Source organism: Pipistrellus kuhlii, unplaced genomic scaffold, assembly GCF_014108245.1.
Source record: "Pipistrellus kuhlii isolate mPipKuh1 unplaced genomic scaffold, mPipKuh1.p scaffold_m20_p_5, whole genome shotgun sequence".
Taxonomy (NCBI): Eukaryota; Metazoa; Chordata; class Mammalia; order Chiroptera; family Vespertilionidae; genus Pipistrellus; species Pipistrellus kuhlii.
The window spans coordinates 55,399,188-55,419,811 of NW_023425551.1; positions in this window are offsets into that span (position 1 = coordinate 55,399,188).

Genomic DNA, 20,624 nt, shown 5'->3' on the forward strand with positions numbered 1-20,624 from the left:
TGTTAGAACTCTTTTTTTTCTTATATCAGAAAAGATAAAAACAATAGGCAGCAGCAGGTTCGTGTGCAGTAGCAAGTTATTGTTGCAAATCTTTTTACTCCAAAATCTTCTGGTACAGAGATTTCATAAGGAATAAAAATGAAGCAAAATTGGCAGAACATAAAGTACATAATCATGGAGCCCAGGCAGCTCCAGAGGCACATGGCGTTTCATGAACAAATGTAATGAGAGTTTTGGTATTTCACACAGTTGCTCTTCTGAAAAGAAAAATTAATAAGCTCAAGGGAATCAATTTGAGCCGAAACCAGGTGACAAACCTTTACACCTGACGATACCTGGGTATAAACAAATATGCTCTTTTCTAAGCTATTAAGGAAATTTGGAAGCTGATAACTGGCAGTTTAAAGCAAGAAAGAATAATTAACTTGTTACTGGATGAAATTTGCTTTGCTAGGGTTTTTATCTCTGTACCACAGACTTTGTAGTAAATTTTAATAATTAAACTCCTCAAACTTCTAGCCTACCTCTTATACAGAAATATAAGGGTTAATGTTAAATTCCCTTTTAATATTTTATTGAATTGTTTTGATCATGAAGTATGGTCTTAAGTGTGACTGAATTTGTCCACAATTCTTCTCACATAGAAATTTCTTTTTTGGGAATTTTTTAATATAGTCCTTTTAGCAACAAGTAAATATGGGTTATTAAAAATAGGAAAGCCAGGCTGGTATTGCTCAATGGTTGAGCATCGATCCATGAACCAGGCGGTCATGATGTGATTCTTGGTTAGGGCACATGCCTGGGTTTTGGGCTTGATTCCCTGTAGGGGGGTGTGTGTGTAGAAGGCAGCAAATTGATGATTCTCTCTCATCATTGATGTTTCTATCTCTCTCTTCTTTTCCCTTCCTCTCTGAAATCAATAAAAAATATAATAAAAATAGGAAAGAAAGCTATGCCCCAAGAAGAATCACATGTAAGTACCTCTTTTAAAGGAATAGGATCAGTAAACTATTAACAAACCAACAAAGAAGGCAGACAATGTTATTACTGCATCTGGTTGATTCAATGTGGCAAGTTTATGAAATGATTGATTGAATCTCAAAATGATTTGATAAATCTAATTCATCATGACACATTTACTTGTTAGCTCAGTATCTTTAAAGGAGATTTTATTCCTTTTAGCAAGTCACTTTTGCATTCACATTCTGTGAATTACAAGCAACAATATTGAGGCAGACAGATGCAGCAATTTGTCTAATCATCTAAAAATTGAGAAGGACATGGCATGTTTAGAATTCAAAACAGTTGCCTCTTCAGGCCACTCTAGCATTCATCTCTGTAGCTGTCACTTCTTTTCATAGCCTATGTACCTGAGAGGAGCCCTCCTGTTCTTCGCTTGTCCCTGGAGATGCCACAGTTTCTCTCCCAGTCATCTCTGATGTCATCCCCAATGCCTCCAAGGTATAAGAGAGGAATATGAGTCACCCAACAGGCCCTGAATGGAAACCAAAGTCACAGAACCACAAGGAGAGGGAAGCGTCAGAACTGGGGGAGTACAGGTTGAGGAAGTGTCAGGAGAAACATTCACAATTTTTGTCCAGAGATAGCTCATTCTCTCACCTCCTGATCTGCATGATATTAACCCTCCTTGGATGCTAGTACTATGGAAAGACTTACCCAGGTTGCATTTGAGTCTCAGTTCTGGCACATATCAACAGATTGGACTTTGGCAAACCAATTGACCTTTCCCATTTCTTTTTTCTTTTAGTGCATTGATAAAAATTACCATTTGCTTGACCTCTCCAGGTTCGTGTCCAGATACAATGAACTTACATGGAAGTTCAAGTACTTCACAAGTCTTGGTCAAAGTTCTTAACTTGAAAACTGAAGCCCATTACTATGCAGGGCATTTTCCTCTACTAGGCAAGGCTGGTGAGAGAAACAAATTGAAGATCAGAGGATCACTAAATAAAATGGTGAAAAGGATAGTCACAAAGTGTCTGAGAAATGATCTATGTGACTTAGAAAAGATTCTTTTTTAAAAAATATATATTTTATTGGTTTTTCACAGAGAGGAAGAGAGAGGGATAGAGAATTAGAAACATTGATGAGAGAGAATCATCAATCAGCTGCCTCTTGCACACCCCTTACTGGGGATGTGCCCACAACCAAGGTACATGCCCTTGACCGGAATCAAACCTGGGACCTTCCAGTCCGCAAGCTGATGCTCTATCCACTGAGCCAAACCAGTTTCGGCAAAAAGATTCTTTTATTTAACCCAAGTATGAATAATGGATTTCTGGAATCAGAGCATTCTCTTTCTAACCAAAGTATTATTATTATTATTATTATTATTATTATTTTGGCCTTTCTTTTTTGTAGTCTCCACAAATATCACTAACTTTTTGGTAGCAAATTACCAACCAGATCTTCTGATTATAACCTACTTATCAGATACTTAATACACTAGTCATGTAGTCCAATATAGTTGTAAATAACAGTTTTATAATACTTGTTCAAGTGAAACTCTATACCTGAAAATATTTTCTATTTTGTTAAATGGAGACAAGGAAAAAGTTACTACCATCTAGTGGAATGAGTTCCTTCTGCAAAAGCATAACCTCATTCATTACTACCTCCAATTTCAGTCACCCTTTTCTGACCTCCTCCCTACTTCATTGTGACCACATGTACTAATTACTAAAAAGGGAAGTTCTTCTAACTTGGAATGTTTGGATGTTGAGAGTCGCATGATCTGACAACTGCATAGAACAAAGAAATATATGACAGATGCTACTAATAAAGACCATGTGAGTAAGACAAACCCCATATCTTTGACTGCAGAGAATGAAAAAGGCGTGAGGTGCACATTAATTAGAAAGCTTCTGAATGAACTGGCAGTTATGTCCTCTTGTAGATGAAAAGCCTACGTGGACACCTTAACAGCAGCACTCCATGCACTGCCAGGCAATTGGCAAATTATCTCACAATTCCCACCTGGTAACCCTCTCCTCCAAGTCTCATCATTAGGGAAACTTCCTGGAATGTGGGAAGGGGCAGAAAAGGAGAGGGAGGCACTCAGGTGCTGTCCCACCCTCTGTAGATTCACCTGGAGCTGGAAATATGAGATGGTGATGCTACACCTTTGAGCTCTTCTCTCCAGTTTTGACTGGCTGTTTCTCCCTCAGCTCATGTGATTGTTAAAGCCCATCTGAAGCCAAACTTTTCCTCTGAGCCTTTCCCTATCCTCTGTGTCACCCTAATTTGGCTCCTGCAGGATATAGGAATATATCTTAATTTAGACCATAATTGCACAAATTATCTATATGCATCCCCATCTAGAACAAAACAAATAAATGCAACATAATCTAACCTGGGGTCTCTCACCTGTGGTACTATTGACATTGTGGGCTGAAAATTCTTTGTTGTGGGGATGTCCTGTGCTTTGCAGGGTGTTGAGCAGCATTCTTGGCCTCTACCCACTGGGCGCCAACAGCATCCCCCAGTTGTGACATTCAAAACTGTCTCCAGACATTGCTAAACATCCCCTAGCATGGGGAAATTGCCCTTGGTTGAGAACCACTGATCTCTCTATCCTGATGTTGGAATACTTCTAAATTTTAAATGTGACACCGATTTCATCAACTCTGTTTGCCGTGGCTGGAAGCGTAGAGGCTGCTCTTTTTCACCCGTCTGCGGATGCCCATAGCCTTTGTGGTCCTAGAATCTCTGAGAAGAACAGAGGGCTGACTCTGGGTTCTGGGAAGTTTTTGAATTCTTCCTTCAGATCATCTCCTGGTCAGAAGACTCTAACAGGCCGAAACCGGTTTGGCTCAGTGGATAAAGCGTTGGTCTGCAAACTGAAAGGTCCCGGGTTCGATTCCGGTCAAGGGCATGTACATTGGTTGTGGGCATATTCCCTGTAGGGGGCGTGCAGGAGGCAGCTGATCAATGACTTTCTCATTGATGTTTCTAGCTCTCTATCTCTCTCCCTTCCTCTCTGTGAAAAATCAATAAAATTTATTTAAAAAAGAAGAAGAAGAAGAAGAAGAAGAAGACGACGACGACGACTCTAACAGTAAGGAAGGCCATCCAGAGATGATAATTGCTTCCTGAAAATCCAGGCTGAGCAACATGGCTGAAGCTGCTTTGGCTTCAAAGTCAGATGAAGCTTTGGTGCCACAAGCTTCCCTTCATGTTACCACAGCTGGTCCCAGGGAACCGTGCTCCTGCTGCTGTTGTGTAGCAGCTCCTCCCCCAACCCCTACTTCAGAGTCCAACCTTGGGCTTGGTCACCAGTGAGACATAACCTACTGGGACCTGTAGCATGGGACAAGGTCGCCCTCGATCGCTGCTGCCTGCAGGGTTCAGGTGGCTGAGCCCTCCAGTTATGCATTTTCCTAGAATCGAATCCCCATAAACCTCAATACTGACTTAAATGGTATATCACTCACTGATGATGTCGTTAATGGCTGAGCCCAGGAAATCTGTTATATCTTTTGTGGCGACCATAGGTCTCTGGTTGATCATTAAGGTCAGAGTCAGCTGGCTATTTGCTTTATCCCACTCAGGAGCTCAGAATGTCTTTTTCAGATTCTATTCATAGTACACTTCTGTCTGGACACTTAAAACTAAAGACATATCTGTTCTTTCCTATTCATGAACACCCTACAGAAAGTAGGTCGGCTTGCTGTGTTTTAATTGGAAGGCATCTAGTGAGTCTTTGGGAAAGAAGCTAAGTAAATGCTTGTTGTTGTCAGGATAATTATTTCCTAAGGAATGCACACAGTTTGGCTTTGCCAACCAAATCACTCTACAAGGCACATAATTTGAATCTTCATTTTATATTATTTGTTGAAATTAAGTAACAGGGAGAGAGTTTATTTTAAAACAGTCTGGAAAAGGAAGCCCAGAGCTTTTACATACAATTCCCACAAGTGAAAGTTTGCTTTATAATTGTGTTCAAGTTATTGTTGTCATATTAAAATAGATGCATACATGAATGTAAAATGCTGAGTGATAATATAGAGAGTACACATATTTCTTTTAAAGTGTTTCTCTCATTTATATACTTTTTAATCATGCCATTGTCTTCAAATAACAGAAAAAGATACAAAAACTAGACTCAAGGAAAAAATACTTCCTTGATTCTAGCTTACTCATATCGTTTCGACAGTCATTTCTATGTGATCATATACATCCAAGTCAGGAATCACATTGAGTGTTTCATTAGAATATCAGGTTTCCTCTCATGTGGCCTGTTTTAAATGGAGCCCTTCTGGCAGCAATATATCAGGTGATATATTTCATGGCATTAGGAGTCTGCATAAAGGAACAGTGCAGGAGTGAGAAGGACAGAGAAAAGAAAGAATGTATTGACTAGCTCAACACAAATTATCTGGAGAAAGTTGTTGTCTGGACAGCAATCCACCAGCAGTTGGATTGTAATTGTAACCAGCAGTTGACAGCTTTTAATTATGTGGAAATCTTTGGTCTTTCAGACAGATGTGGTAAGAAAATGACTTTTAAAGTTAGCCATCGATGTGGGTATTTTTTTTTCTTCTAGAAGTCTCTTAAGGCGCTGCATAGTCCAGACTATAACTGTTTCCCTGAGCTACGCCTTTTTCGCTTTCCTGACATTCAGCCACCCTGAGTGGCATCTGCTTCTTGCCAACAAAGTTGAAAGTGGTTCCTGTCAGTGCCCCACCCATTCTGCTCCCATTGTGCTGGTAGGGAGCGATCAGATGCCATGGATGGATTGAGAGGAAGCACTTTGAAAACACTGGGACTCTCAGGTCAATGTCCACCCTATGTCTATCCCAGCTAGCATTAAGGAATCTCGAGGGAGGAGTTTAAGCAAACATTTGAGGTCATTTCATAAATACCCTCCTATTTCATAGGCAAAAGAGAAGCAATTTGATCTTCCTTAACCAGAAGGATTAAAAACTGACGTTTGTGGTTTTCATTTTTAAGAGGCAAAGGACAAAGCTTTTTTTTTCTTTTCTTTTTTTCTTTTCTGTTTAGTGAATAGGTATCCATAGATGTGATTATTTTTCACTCAATATCACATCTTTTACAAAAATAAACTACAATGTTCTATTATTTATAATGTTTATGTGCCATAATCTGTGCGAGGGGAAAACTAGAGGCTGTGCTAAAAGAAGTTCTTTGAGTCTTCAGAAAAAAAGCCAACTAAATGCTTGCCAAGCTGACGTAGAGAATGGCCAGTTAAATTTAGATTTCAGATGCACAGTGGATACTTTTTATATAACTGTATACTAAATATTACATGAGACATACTTGCACTGAAAAATATTTTGTTGTTCACTTGAAATTCAAATTTGACTGGGTTTTCTAGATATTTACTTGCACAATCTGGCAACCCTAAATACTGAACTTACAAGTTAAATTCACAAAGTGATGGAGTTGGGTCCACCTTTCCAAGACAGACACCAGGCTTCTTTTTTATTTTAATTTTATTTTTTTATTGATTTCAGAGAGAAAGGGAAAGGGAGAGAGAGAGAGAAACATTAATGATGAAAGAGAATCATTGATTGGCTGCCACCCACACACTCCACACTGGGGATTGAGCCTGCAACCCAGGCATGTGCCCTTGGCCAGAATCAAACCCGGAGCCCATCAGTATGCAGGCCGATGCTCCACTCACTGAGCCAAAGCAGCTAGGGAAAGACACCAGACTTTCTAAGTACATAGATACTGGATCTATAGGCTAATCGCATTGACCAAGTTCAGAAAGTCCATTTAATCACAGTAAAAAAAAAAAAAAAGCAAACAACAGGTCACTGAATACCTGCAAGTACATCAATGCCACACGTGGTCAGGTCAAAGAGGTTTTCAGGCACAAGATGCTCACTGGAATGTGAGAACGTTTTATGGGTGAAGACCAAAAAGGCTGAAGATTAATCCCCTAGTTGGGAGCTTGACCATGGGATTTTAGCATTTTATAAAATTGACTGGCTTACATTCCCTGTTTCCTGAAAGTGCCCAGATGGATTCTGTTGGTATTTGTTTCTGTGACTCCCTTTCCTAAACTCCCATGGGTTATCTAACCTCCTACCTCAGAGTGACACATCCTTCTGTTCGCTGTATTAATAGCACCAGTCATATTACGTCAACTCCTGCTGCTAAAAGGAGAGACTGTTTTTATCCACTGTGTGATGATTGTGAAGTTTAACTCTCAAAAGGCAACCATGTTTCTTTTACTTCCCAATTCTTAAAGAAATTCTCACTATACCCCTCATACATTTACTTAACATACTAGACAGGCAGGATCACTTAATATTATTCTCTCTAAGGTCCATGCTCATATTTTGTTTCAAGCTAAGTTTTGATTGGTATAATCTCATTTAATGTTCTCTACAGTCTTGGGAGAAAGATAGCATAGTTGTATAGAGAAGAATAAGTAGCTAAATCTAGGTGTGTCTGGTTGGAATCTAGTATCCCTCTGGAGCACTAACTAGCATTCTGAAGTACAATGTTCCCTACCTATTGATACGTTATAATTTTTTCTTTAAGCTGCATGAATTCAGCTTCTCCCTTGCCTGAACTATTATAGGAGACTTCAGTAATCTTGGCTGATGACCACAGTGACAAATGTAAAGAAATGAGCAGCCCAGCCCGATTGAGGGTCTACCTATGATCTAACAGGTCATGGTTCAATTCCTGGACAGGGCACATGCCCAGGTTGTGGATTAAACCCTAGTGTGGTTCATGCAGGAGGCAGCCGATCAATGATTCTCTCATTATTGATGTGTCTATCGCTCCCTTCCTCTCTGAAATCAATAAAAAATATATTTAAAAAAAAAAGAAATGAGCAGAGGCTTTGTAGTAATAAAGACCTAGATTAGAATCACATCTCTACAATTAGGGCAGGAATAAGGAACAAGAGACCAATTTAGACATTTTTATGGGCTGACTTTGGTCCCCCAAATTTGTACGTTGAGGCCCTAACCCTCAATACCTGAAAAAATGGGAATACATTTGAAGAAAATGTTTTTAAAGAGGCAAATAAATTAAAATGAGGCCATTCAGTGGCTCTCATCCAACATGACTGATGTTCTCATAAGAAGAGGAAACTAGAACACAGACATACACAAGAGGAAAACCATGTGAAGACACAGGGAGAAAACAACCATCTGTAAGCCAGCGAGAGAGGCCTCAGAAGAATCCAGCCCTGCTGACACCTTAATCTCAGACTTGTAGCCCCTGGAACTATAGGAAAATAAAAGTCTGTTGTTTAAGCCACCCAGTCTGTAATTTTGTTATTATGACAGCCCTAGCAAATGAATTATGGAGATGTTTTTTAACAGCCCAAATCTTGATTTTTCATTTTTTAAAAAATGGCAAAATTCCCATGGGTTTGATGTAATTATTAAATAATTAAGTTCCTAGCATGATGCTTTGAAAAATAAAGAAGCTCAATAAATATAAGAACTATCTCTTTCACTTAGGTTCACAACATGAAATAGCATATTCATTAATTATTCTTGGCAAATTCATTAAGGATCTGTTAGGTGCAAATCAATACCACAGTCAAATGGTTTTTCTTCTGATTAAAAGGAGGAAGACAATGTTTGTTATCCCCAATTGTGCTTTAGACTCTGTATTTTGTTGTTAGTACAATGCCCATTTTAAAGTAAACTTTTAATTTTGCAACAGTTTTGTATTTCATAAAAATTACAAAGGTAGTGCAGAGAGTTCCCATATATATTCCACACACAGTTTTGCCTATTATAAACATTGTACATTACTATGGTAAATTTGTTACAATTAATGAGCCACTATTAACTAAAGTCCATACCTTATTTAAATGTCCTTTTTATCATTTTTCTCTTCCAGGACCCCATATAACCTACCACATTGCACTTAGTCATCATGTCTCCTTAGGCTCTTTTTGGTTTGATGATTTCTCAGACTTTCCTTGTTTTTTGATGACTCTGAGAGTCTTGAGTACAGGTCAGGTTTATTCTAAGATGCCTTCTGTTGGGATTTGAGTGGTATTTTCCTCTAGAATAGAATGGAATGATGGGTTTTGGGAAGGAAGATGACAGTGGTACAGTGCCATTTTTATCACCTCATTTTAAGGGCACATGCTACCAACATGATTTATAAGTGATGTTGATATTGACCTCCTGGTGAGGTAGTGTTATTCAGCTTTCTCTACTACTAAAATACACTGTTTTACCCCCTTTCCATATAGCACCTTTCAGAAGGAAGTCAGCATGTGCAACCCACACTTAAGGAGTAAATGTTATGTTCCATCCCTGTAAGGGTGGCATATCTAGATAAATTATTTGGAATTTTCCTATGTGGAAGGTTTGTCTGCTCCCCCATTTATTTATTCTGTCATTTGTATCAGTATAAACTCATAGAGTTTTATTTTATACTTTGGGCTACACAATACTCCTTTACTTATTTTGTCGCTTACATTGTTCTAACTTTAGCCTCTGGGAGCTCCTCAGACGGCTCCCGTGTCTCTTTGACAAATCACCATCGTTATGTGTGTGTTTTTCGGTACTGTGCTTTGTTTTTCCTATAATGCACATTCTTTTCATCTCTGAAATTGGTACAACTAATAACTTTCTACAATTATAATTATTAGTGTTTTTTTCCTTCTTAGTCATACATAAAATAAAAATTGTGTTTTTCAATCAATGGTTCTTACATTAAATGAAAGTCAAATATTGCTAAGCAATAATGAATATTTTTCCAGGATTTGTTTCTCAATTTGGAGCACCCTTGCCCAGTCATGCTTTGAAATTTTACAGAGATCATTTCCTTCAGAGATTATCATTGTTTTAATATTTCCTGTTTGTTTTAGATGTGCTCTTTCTGTTGGTCATTTGACTGTATATGCGTTGTTCTGTTAAGACAAATAATTTGTATTTGGATATCTGAATATCAGCAATAGTCATTTTTATATTCCTTCAGCTATTTTTATTATTTAAATCATAAAAGTATTTATGATTTATTCAACTTCCTAATGTCAATTCTAAGGCCATTCTTCAAGAGGCAAAACTGTATGGGATTAAAACAGTAATATATAGGACATATTTTATTATTTTGTTAATTTCTATTTCAGTAATTATTTCAATGTGGATAGGAGGATTTCAACTTGCTTATATTAGAATTTTATTATTTCATATCACTTGCAAACATTAAGATGTATTATTTAGCCTAGTTTGATACTAAACTCAGTTACTTTAAGTCCCTTTATTCATTTACTAATACATTTCCTGAGAACTTCTATGTTTCTTGCCCTTGGTGTCTATGATTGGCCCTTAAGATGCTAACTAGAATTTAGAGATTGTCTAGAGAACATTTATTTAATTATATTCCATAATAAATACAAAATATTTTAAACATGTTACCTCTGAAAATTATAGCAAATGACAGCTCGGTGAAAATTTGAATAGTCTATTTTAGTCTGTCTTAAATAACTTTCCAGAGGAAAGTTTGACATGATCAGGTAAACTAAATTTTGCAATACCAAATCACCTTTCCAGTACCTCTATCAAGTAAAATATAAATCTTCACATTATATAAGAAAGTGAGGATTAGAAGGGTGAAGTATAATTGACTGGGAGATTAGCAAGCAATATGCCCAGCTCTGAAATACTAGTAAAATCCTCTTAGCCAGCTCATATGCTGATGTCCTTTATATTCACCAACAATGTAAGGTGAGCAAATAAGTCACCCAGCATATCTGATATTTTAAAGTGACAAAGATGATGTGTATCTTTTCATAGTATTAATTTTGTCATCAAATGTATATAAAAACCCTTCTGATGGAATCTAGTAGTTACTGAAGGTTATCCTTCAAAGATTCATGGCAAAAGTGTATTAAAATAAAAATCTTTATGATAAAAGACCTCACCAATATTCAATTATGTAGTACTTTTGCAAAAATACAATCCAATAAAGGAAAAGAAAAATTTAATCTAGTGCAACAATTAGATCTTTTTGTTGAGCACCAAAGGACTTTTTTTTAGTATTTAAATAGCATATTAAATTTCCAAAGCACTTTATATTCATTAATTATTCCTCTAAAAACCCAACAAGAAAGGTGGTTTGAGCAAATTTCAATAATGTTAGCTTGTTCCAAATTTAGGGGTAAGAACAAGGATAAAGGTAATTTGACTGATACAAAATATACACCTGAGAAAAGAACAGACTGTAACAATTATTTTTTTTTCCAAATTAAAATTTCTCATATGGCGTGCTCCAGAATAAGTTTCTATCAGATGTCCATTTTTCATGTTACATTTTTCAATTACCACACTATGCATAAATATTTCAGTCAACTCCCCCTCCCAATAATTAACTAATTATATTGCAGAAAATATATGGTATCATATTGATTCCAATAATGGAGTTAGAAGTCAATGTTACAAAAAAAAAAAAAAAAAAAAAAAAAAAAGCAAATACAGGGCTTTACGTCATTTAAAAAAAAATGTTTTTAGCTGGCCCACTTGCATCTTTGTAAATTATAATTATATTGATTGAGATCAGTGATATCTTAGGGTTAGAGATGTTTGCTATCATTTTATCTGGCCAATTGTATTGCTTGTATGCAGTATTGACTAACAGCACCCCACAATAAGACAATTTCAGTCTGAAAGAGATTTTTGAATATCAATGTTTTATATGAGTTTAGATTTATATTGGTGTAGATCTCAAATCAGTTTTTATTCTGTTTGCTTATGGAAATTCTCAGAATTAAAAACATACCTGAGACAGTTTTTATAAATAATATATACTTCCAGAGAGAAATCTAGATTAATTATTTAACATAGTTATTTATATATAATCTTTCCTCTCTGGATGTATGTAAAATAGTACATTTTAAAAATGCCCTAATAAGCATTTTGGCAATAAAGGACAAGTTATTATTAGATGTGAAGACATATTGTCTGTGAATATTTGTATATCTGTCTTTGGAGAAACATATTTTAAATTAGAGAAGAGTACAGATAATAGAATTCTGTACATGGATTGTAACTTACTTGATATAGACAGTGAATGTTACCTTAGAGAGGAAAAAGAATCCCATTCCACCACTTGTATTACCATTATTAACTGAGAACTTTGTTCTTGTATGAGCCAATGGAGACATTAGGCAGAAGTTGAAAACTATCCTATACCAAAGAATCACCCAGGATGCTTGTTAAAATATTAGATTTAAGAGCACAATGGTGCAGCCACTCGGGAAACAACTTTCTGAGTTAGCCATGCACTTTCCTTATGACCCAGTAATCCCACGCTTAGACATTTACCCTGTTAAAATGAAAATGTTGTGTTCTCATAAAAACTTATATACAAATGTATATAGCCGTTTTATTCATAATTGTCAAAACCTAGAAACAATCAAATTATCCTATAATAGGTGAATGGATAAACCAACCCTCATACATCCACATGGTGGGATACTGCTCAGAGACAAGACAAAAAGAACTATGAATACATTCAACAACTTGTGTGAATCTCAAAGGCATTATGATGAGATAAAGGAGATGGCCTCAAAACACAGCATACTATGTGTTTAAATTTATTTATAGTTTACAGTAATGGAGAGCAGACCAGTGATTGGAGGCATTAGGGGCAGTGTTGTGAATATAAAGGTGCAGCATGAGGAAGACTTTGGGGAATTAAAGAACTCTTCTGTATCCTGATTATATTTAGGGTCACACGAATCTATATATATCTAAAAATTTATAGAACTGTACAACAGCAAAATCAATGCAATTGCATTTTTAAATGTTTTTATTTCACTTTGAAGTTTAGGTTGCTATAATTCTATAGTTAATAGAATTTTAGACATGAAAAAAAGTCTAAAGGATGATGTTTTCTCATTTTATAGATAAGAATATAGGCATGAAGAGTTTTTATCTGATTACAGTGGGAGTTCACTCATCCATGTCTAGTATTGATGAAACACCAATATTGATGTTGTGCAAAACTGGGGGGAAAAACAATTCTTCCCCCAGTGTTCTTTGTACATACTGCATGTGCTCTGCTATCTACTAAGGGGACCTCCTGTCTACTTTTGCATTTATTAATATGCTTTTGCTTTACTCCTTTGTGAGCTTTTTATAAAATGAATGTTATCTGATATTTTATAAAGCTGACCAAATTGGTACCATATGACAAACAAATATAATTTATAGTGTTTATTGTCCTTAAATCTACATAAATGTTTCCTGTCATATGAGCTTCTTTGTGAAATTGGGTGATAGGACTTGTGGGTCTGTGAGAGAGACATTTACTTCTTGATGAACATCCATGTAATAGTCCTAATCTTTCAGTTCCCATGAAGTTAGGGGGACCACGTGACAGCTCTGTAAGTAGACATGACAGGCGCCACTTTTAAACCAAAGTATCCTAGGAGCTGGTGTACTGGGATAAGCCAGCTCACCCTTCTCTCATGTAGACGGGCACACATGAAGGCCTCAAAATGAAGTGTCAAGCCATACTTTGGAACAAATCTGGATTTTCGTCTTACTACACATAAGCACTTGATTAAAGAAGGTTGCTGACATAGAATGAAAAATAAACTTTTGCTATGTTTAGACTGTGAATTTATTTACTACCAGAGTGCAGTCTAACCTACTCTTTCCTGACTAATAGTAAGGCTAAAACAAAGAAGATTAATTCAATATGATTGAAAGTAACCAAATGTGTAGTTTAATTAAATGTTTTGAGCCTGATAACAATTCTAATTCCAAGTATAGCTTTTCTTTCTTGGAAAGTGAGGGAAATGTGCCTTTTATAATGGATGAGGTAAAGCAATAATCCCCACATAGTCTCAAAAATAAAGAAATTACAATAACTAAACACAAACAAGCTCATATAAACACAGGTTGCGTTTAAAACTCTTGCTTCACCTTCAATAGTATAAGAATTCTAAATTTTCTTTAGCTGTACCAAATTCATGAGAAGGATGACATATTTGTTAATCATATCAGGAACAACACAAAACAAGCAATAACAAAACCAGCTAACTAGCATCAGGGCTTTAAAGGCTCATCACTTGAAAAAGGGATAATAAAACTTATTCTTTTGTGAGAAGTATTAATGTTGTTTAACCAAATTACAAATTAGCCCCTGAAACCAGAAGAGAGCCAACTGTTGTTAATTGAATGAACATGTTTTTATTCATAAGGGAATTTTTAAGGGTATATGTCATCTCAATCTTTCCATCTGGTTACTGGGTATGTGATGAGGGAAGAGGTAGGAGTTGATGCTGAAGATGGAGACAGGACCTGCAGGACTCTGGGAACCTGACTAAACACCAAAGATATGACTCTAAAAGCAAAGAAGAAACACTAAATCATAGCATTCAAAGATAACATACCGTTATAAACACCTTTTACAAGATGATAGCTGCAAGGGGACATATTTGGGTCTAGCAGATGAAAGAACTCAGTCAGCAAGAGTGGAATCAGAAAGAATATGACATTATTTAAGCATTCCTGAAGTCAGATTGTGGAAATTAAACAGGATGAGAAAGAGTGTCTGACATTAAACATACACATTTGTCATGGAATAATAGGACTTGCATTATATTAAGGAGATAAAGTGAAATTTCTCCTCAAAAGAGAACTTTTGAGGGTGCTTCTGGGACTTTTTTACTCCAGTTTTTGGTGGGTGGTGGTGGCACTTACTCCATTAGATAAGAAAAAATAAAAGAGGAGTGTGTTTTGGAAAGTGGTTGGAAAATAGGAATTCAAAATTCCAGTTGGACTTATTTTTTAGCTGCATAATAGACTTGATATATCATGTCCTTGGTTCACAGAAGTTTTCTAAGTAGGAATTGAAATTCCTCTCAAGTTTGTTTGCCTTCCTTTTTATGCCAGTAGCATCCTGGATATATCTCTGTCACTTATCACCCTGAATTGTAATTAATGCATCAATTATTCAGAACTTGTTCCACCATCTGGTGACTCAGTTGGTTAGAGTGTATCCTACACATCGAAAGGGTTGTGGGTTCAATTTCTGGCCAGGGCACCTTGGTTGCAGGTTCTATCCCCAGTAGGGGGTGTGCAGGAGGCAACTGATTCATGTTTCTCTCTCACATTGACCTTTCTCTCTCTTTCTCTCTCTCTCATCAATAAACATATACTCATGTGAGGATTTAAAAGGAAGAAAAATAAATAAAAAGAAAGAATATCTTTGTATCTTTAGGCAGGACTCAATGTCTAGCCAAAGTAGTAGCCCAAAATATGCTCTTTAAAAATGTGAATATATTGATGTTTTGCATTTTAGCTTATCATTTTAATATCTAATGATTCATCCTCTATTAGAAAATTGTCTTTGCTGAAGATAATCATGGTCTTCTCAAAGACCCCCAATAATTTATTGCTGATTGCTTTTTTCCTTTCATGTATATCCAATCAATGTTATCAGTGATTTTATAGACAAATTCAACATTCTAATCTGAATATATAAAGGACACCATAAAGGAAATATTGAGTAAAGTGCAGGGAGAAGGCCCAGAAATATAAATTTTCCACTTGAGTAATGCAACCTTAGGGTGGAGGGGTAGGAATGGCCCTTATAATGAACAGTCTTACAAAGATCTCCCATAATACATTCCTCTGGGTATTAATCAAGAAAAGGTTAGGTAGCTTGAAATAAGGATTCAGAGTAAAATCAGGGCAGAAAGTCTTACTTGCTTGACCATCTTTTATGGAGATTCTGAAACATAGTAACCTCCATCTTATATAAAAACTGCTGTTTGAAAATTTTACCCTGCTACTTTGGCTTCTGTAAATGCTTGCTTGCTTAAATAATACAGAAAAATAAGACTACTCCCATTCCACAGAGGCCATAAACTGTGCCCCAGACAGAGTTGTCAGTGCTGGCGCCAGGCCAGGATTTGAGATGTGGTCTTGTTGCGCCTTCCCAGCCCACAAGGCTTCTTTCTCAGAAAGTCCGGAAGTCTCATTCCAAATTTGGAAGACAAAGAGCTGGGAAAAGTATAAACAGAGAAGACTTTCTCTATGTGGGGCCCAGAATTTGAGAAGCAGTATTTCCTCTGAGCCCACTAGAGCTAGCATAATAAAACACCCCAAATTAATTTGGCTTATTGATTAAGGCGTCTCATGTCGGCTCGCTGATTTACAATGTAACAATTCACAATGCCTATTAAAGACTCTGGTAAGTCTCAGAATCCTGTTTACCTCTGATTGACAATTGCGCAGATGTATTTAATCTCACAATACTTTTTATTCTTAATGACAATTTTAAAGTGGGAAACACTCAAATGAGTGTTTCTGGAATATGAAGAACTGTCGCAATAGATCGCCACAGAAAAGGGCCACAATACCACTGACTTCACAGCCAAACAGTGTCAATGGTTCCATCTGATTGGAATGAAGAGTGCCTTGAGGCCTGAGAAGATCACTCCTCAAACTTTTGCACACTTGGCTCCCTGACTGCCTGCTTCTCTGGTGAAGTGCACGTAACTAAAAAGATCTTCACCCCAAACCTGAAGCCTCAGTGCTCAGCTATACATCTCTTCTGCCATGCCCAGGGCCTTCTGCAATCCAGCCACTGCCCTTAGATCAATATCTCGCAGTATTAACTCAGAGGCTCATCTTTCTTTGTCATTGAAAGACATTTCTTATATCTTACCCAGAGTAGAGGACATGCTCCTCACTAAATCTTCAATAACCACTTGAATTACTCAATGAGAAAATGAGGGTATTATTCTAATTAAACAAATCAAAGTAGTCCACTTTTCTGAATCAAATGATAATCCCTCCTTTTATCTGGGAATAACTGGGCTCACTTTCAGTTAATTCATTTGATGTATATAGTCTTCTCTAGCAACTATAATCTAGCATTATACCAATAGTCTCACCACAAATTGTTGTTATATTTTTTAAATATTCATGAGTCTGATATATTTTAATTTTTATTTCTCTAATTATGAGGAAGACTGAGCATCTTTTCATGTGTTTAAGGACCACAGTGAAATATTTTCATTTTAAATTGTCTTTTTATACATAAGGTACTTACATAACCAGATAAATTATATCTCTAAATAAATCTATAGACAATCTAATTAATTAACAATTGTTTACATTATTCCATTTTAGCTTAAGAAAGAAAAGAAAAATATTGGGAGGGAAAAAAACAAAACCATCATTTTTTAAAAAAATATATTTTATTGATTTTTTACGGAGAGGAAGGGAGAGAGATAGAGTTAGAAATGTCAATGAGAGAGAAACATCAACCAGCTGCCTCTTGCACGCCCCCTACCGGGGATGTGCCCACAACCAAGGTACATGCCCCCCCCCCCCCCCCTCCCCGACTGGAATCAAACCAGGACCTTTCAGTCCGCAGACCGACGCTCTACCACTGAGCCAAACCGGTTTCGGCAACAAAACCATCATTACTCACAGTTATCTACATAGAAATAGCAAAAATGTATGTAGTTCATATATTAAAACTATTGAGATGGTTTAATAATATTTCTAGTTACAAAATCAAAGATAAATTAATTTTTAAACATCAAAAATATAATTTATAAAAACATACAATGTAAAACATTAAGTACCTAGAAAAAATAACAAAAACATTGAAGGCATTTACAGAGACAATTATAAATTTAATAAAGGCCCAGTGTCAAAATTCATGCACTGGGGGCGGGGGGAAGGAGGGGGATACAGCGTGTCCCTCAGCCTGGATTGCAAGAGTGAGCAGGCCAGGTGCATAATTGGGGCCTGGGAGGGACACGGGAGGTTGGCCAGGGTTCCAGGGCGTGTCTGGCCTGTCTCTCTTAATCCTGATCAGCTGGACCCCAGCAGCAAGCTAACCTACTGGTTGGAGCATCTGCTCCCTAATGGTCAGTGCATGTCATAGTGAGCGGTTCAGTGGCCCTAGCATATCATTAGCATATTATACTTTGATTGGTTGAAAGGACAACCAGATGACCAGACACTTAGCATATAAGGCTTTTATTATATAGGATATTCTTTTAAAAGATATTAAAGAAAATCTAATAAATGGAGACATATTCATGGGTAAAAAGGTAACACTGTTATAATATGTAACAGGTTGAATTATAGATTTAGAATCATTCCATTTAAAATTCTAACAAGTCATTGCACTAGAACTCGACTACCTGAGTCTACAATTTATAGAGAAGGGCAAAGCCATTCCTGAAGAATTAATAATGAAATTAGAGCACTTGACTGAGAAACACAAGCATTTCTTAGCAGAGAAAATTGGAATGGTTAATAAGCATAGGAAAAGATGCTCAACCTCGCCAATATTCAGGATATCATTTCACATTTATCTAGTTAGCACACTTGGCAAAGGTAGCCAAGTATTGCCAATAGGAAGCAAGTGGACACTATATACCTAGCTGGTAGGAATATAAAATTTAAAAATAATCCTAAAGCATTGGTTGTATCAAAACATTTTAAATTGACATATATTTTCACTATAGAAATTCCATTTGAGACATATAGCCTAAAGAAACCCTTTGATGTAAGTAAACCCAGAGATAAGTAAAACAATTTTCATAGCAGCAACATTTATAAGACTAAATCATCAGTAAGAACCAAAATTTACACTCTCTGGGGAATAAATAAAACATTGCATTGTTGGACAATAATAAATCCACACAGCAGAGAAAATGAATGACTTTCAGCAGCACGGGTCAATGAGGATAAATCTCAAGAACAATTCAGAGCAAACTTCAAGTCAGAAGAATATATATTCTATAAAGCTCGTAAATAGATAAAGATAAGTAATGTATTGTTAAGGGATACATTGCTAGGAATAGTGGTAAAACTATATTTTAAAAGTAAGGGTAAATAAATACAAACTTTCAGATAGTGATTGCCTCAGATGTTGGGAGAGGGAGTGGGCTGAGATCGGACAAGTTCACATGAAGATTTTAAGGTAATGGTATGATGTATTGTTTAGAATGGACATATTCTTCATACTTTAGACATGCTTTTTAAAAAATATATATATATATTATTGATTTTTCACAGAGAGGAAAGGAGAGGGATAGAGAATTAAAAACATCAATGAGAGAGAAACATCGATCAGCTGTCTCCTGCACACCCCTCACTGGGGATGTGCCCGCAACCAAGGTACATGTTCTTGACAGAAATCGAACCTGGGACTCTTCAGTCCACAGGCCGATGCTCTATCCACTGAACAAAACCGGTTTCAGCTAGACATGCTTTTGTGAATATATAAAAATTGCAAAAAAGAAAAGAGATATCAAGTAGAAGCACCAACATGGCTGACTTTTGGGGGGAAATGTTTACTTATGTGCTTTTAAGAAGAATTCTAATAGTCCCTCTCTTCTCTGCCCCATTTAATGTACATGTACACTTGTTCATTTCTAGCTGAAGAGTTAGTGTGGAATATCATTCTCCACTTAAAAAAAAAAATCAAGGTTAAGAGAGTATCTAACTCCATCTCTTGGAACAAGAAAAGTCCAGATCATTTGTGATGTCTTATTAGCCAAAAGCAGGAAGCTTTCAGAGGGATGAAGGGACAGGTGTGTTAGAAATGATGAAGTGATATACCAGCAGTGAATGCCATAGTTTCCTAGTTCTGATCATTTGAGAATCTAAAGGGAAAAATGAATGTTGTTGATTCATTTGAACCCACTGAGTTTGAGAAAGGTTATAAGTCCATAACAATGCTAGATTAGTAATCATTAGAATAGCCTTGGGAAGGTATTAATGTCTATGTGCATTTTCATCTGTAAAAAGGGTAAACATTATCCTACTTATTTCTTTAAGTTAAATGAAATAATGTAATTAAGGTACTTAGAACAGTTATCAGATCAAAGTAAATACTGTATAAGTGTCAACTGTAATTATGATTGCTATAAATATATTTATAGAATCCTATAGATGAAAGCACCAAAATGGAAATAAAGGAAAATTTCATTGAGAAACCTGAGCTGAATCCACCTGTTATTTCTAGTCATCAATTAAAATTATATCAGGTAGAAATATTTTCAGCCTTACGTAGCAGCATACCTGATTAACCATCGCTTGATCAATAAGTACATTTAATTATTTGATATATAAGAAGAAGACTAGTTGAAAGGGAAAACTGATTTGGTGCATGAGCTCAAAATATTACCAAAGACCAAAGCTCTTTATTTGCCATCCTCAGCTTATTGGCTCTTTAGTTTTTGTTTGTGATCACAAGATGGGTGCTATAGATACAAACATCAGATCCTCTGGCTAAGGAGAGTGGGGTTTTCATTGCCTGAGCTAAACAGGTCACCAGTCTACACACAATAGTAATTCTGTTATAATGTAAAGAGAGGGATATGGTTCCTGGGCAGACAGCTAATAATGTCTAACCCAATCTTCATGATTTAGGAATGTTTTGAGTTATAATTTCAAAAGCCAATTGAAATCACTGCCTATAGTAAGCTGAAAGTGTAGATAATATTTAGGTACACAGATCATGAGATATCTAGGTGAAAGAAGACAAAAGAGCTGTCAGTGATTTGGCAAGTTTTTCACAGTGAATTTTAAATGTAGTTGTGTGAATAAAAACATAGATTTATTTTCAGAAATGCAAATGAAACACCTGGAAATGCTAAAAATTAT